Genomic DNA, 2,295 nt, shown 5'->3' on the forward strand with positions numbered 1-2,295 from the left:
ACCAAAATCTAAATATTCTGCGGTATACTTTCTTGATTTTACTTTTAGAGTGATATTCTGTGAACCTGAATTTGTTGACATCGACACTCCACAGTTGTCAAATGCCTGCTTATGTACAATTAAAAATTTATCCATTTTTCTACACTAGAAAAGATTGTTTTTATACTGTGTATCACAGTAGTTGCAAATAGGAGTAAAATAATGCTGACCATAGACTTCCCACTGTTGAAGTGTTACTGCTATCTTGCCATTTCAAGCCCTATTTATACTTGCAGAAACATTTCCAACAAACATTCGAGACTTCCTGTAACGAAATCATGAATGTTTCCAAAAGACTGATATGATTCAATGGTCTGTGCACTGATGCTAGATCTATATAATTTTCAAAAGACTTGACATATTTAAATTTGTATGAATATTTACAAATTTTAATTAATTCCTAGTTTTTTTTTTGCTAACTTGTATGGATTTTGTCAGTGTCTCAACACAAGAATTGCAAGGTTGGGTGCCACAAAAACTATTATTAAAAAATGGGGGCACACATGAAAGAAAACTGAGAAACACTGTCTTATTCACCATAAATTGAGGTGCAACAAGAAGATGTCATATCATCAAACCCTTTTACATGTACTCTAGAAAACAATTTAAGGAAAACTAACTTAAAAGGTGGCATAAACATCGATGGAGAGCTGCTCCAAATATTAATGTTCGCAGATGATATAATATTCATAGCTATGAATATATAGCTATATAAGAAATGCATGGGAAGGACATCAGCAGCATATAGGAAAGCAGTAACAGATTACATATCTAGGATAAGGAGGATAAATCAGACGATTAACTAAATGAGTAGCATCATCGAGCAAGAGCTACAAAAGCAGAAAATGTTGTGAAAAGAATATAAAGTGAAATGACAAATGATAGGCAAGAAAAGTGACCAACATGGCATTGAAGACAAAATAAAATTATGAGAGGAGATTAGTTGAGCATGGCTATACTAATGTTCCTTTGCTATGCATGGAGTAAAGGGAAAAATGATTTTGGAAGTGCCTATGTAGCTTAGTGGAAATAGTGTACATCCATGGAACTAGGCTGCCCAATGAATGGCAACCTAAATTTGATTCTGATCACTGACTAGAGAAACTTTTTATTATTATAATTAGTATGTGACACCTCTGATTGACTACTAGTGGAGATTGAACTGCCCCTCAGTCTCCAAAAGTTAGATAGGGCTAAACAGCCTATTTATAATAAAAGGCATTAGCAGATATAATTGAAATTAACAAGTGTTTAACAAAGGGGGAGGAGAGACTGACTGTAGGTGAGCAAGAGGTGTATGGGGAGTTGAGTAAACTAGATGTTAATAAAGCTGTGAGACATGATAATATATCACCACGTATTCTGAAAGAATGTGCGAAAAAGTTGACACCTACCTCGACATATTTTTTTAATATGGTCTTGCACTCGGTCAAGTTCCTAAGGAGTAGAAGGAGGGCAAGATTGTCACTCCATAAAGGAGGTGATCGAACTCAAGCATCAAACTATAGGCCTATCTGTGTGTCAGGTGTTGCGGTTAAGGTGTTGGAGAAGGTTGTGAGAACTAGGATCCAGAGTTGGGTTGATAATGGTATTATCTTTGATAGACAGCATGGATTTGCTAAAGGAAGGTCATGTTTTAGTAATCTACTTACTTATTACAATAAAGTGACTGCTTCCTTGAACAGAGGAAAAGGATACACAGTAATATACTTGGATTTCGCAAAGGCTTTTGATAGAGTACCTCATGATAGGTTGACAGTCAAACTAAGGCAGATGGGGTTGGATATTAGATTGGTGCATTGGATTGGAGACTGGCTATCTGATAGGTATCAACAAGTTGTGTATGGGGGAGCAATATCCAGGAAAAGGAAAGTCACTAATGGATGCCTCAAGGGCCTGTTTTAGGTCCATTACTGTTTAACTTGTATATTAATGATATAAGTGAAGATTTGGATGGAGATATTCAGTTGTTTGCAGATGATGCAAAGTCGGGATGAACCATGAAGTGTAGTGAAGATGTTGTGACCTTACAGGAAGACTTGAATAGATTGAGTGATTGGGCATGGAAATGCGAGTTCAATGTTGCAAAATGTAAGGTTTTAAAATTTGGAAAACAAAGATGGGATGCAGAATTTATGCTTGGTGAGAATATATTGTTGGAAGTAGAGGAAATAAAAGATCTGGGGTGATAGTGGACAAGGATCTAAAATTTAGGGGACACATCGCCAAAATTGTAAAGACAACACAAAGGCTTCT

This window comes from Typopeltis vanoorti, chromosome 21 (genome assembly GCF_054136105.1).
Source record: "Typopeltis vanoorti isolate ZY-2024b chromosome 21, IOZ_Tvanoo_1.0, whole genome shotgun sequence".
NCBI classification, from domain to species: domain Eukaryota; kingdom Metazoa; phylum Arthropoda; class Arachnida; order Uropygi; family Thelyphonidae; genus Typopeltis; species Typopeltis vanoorti.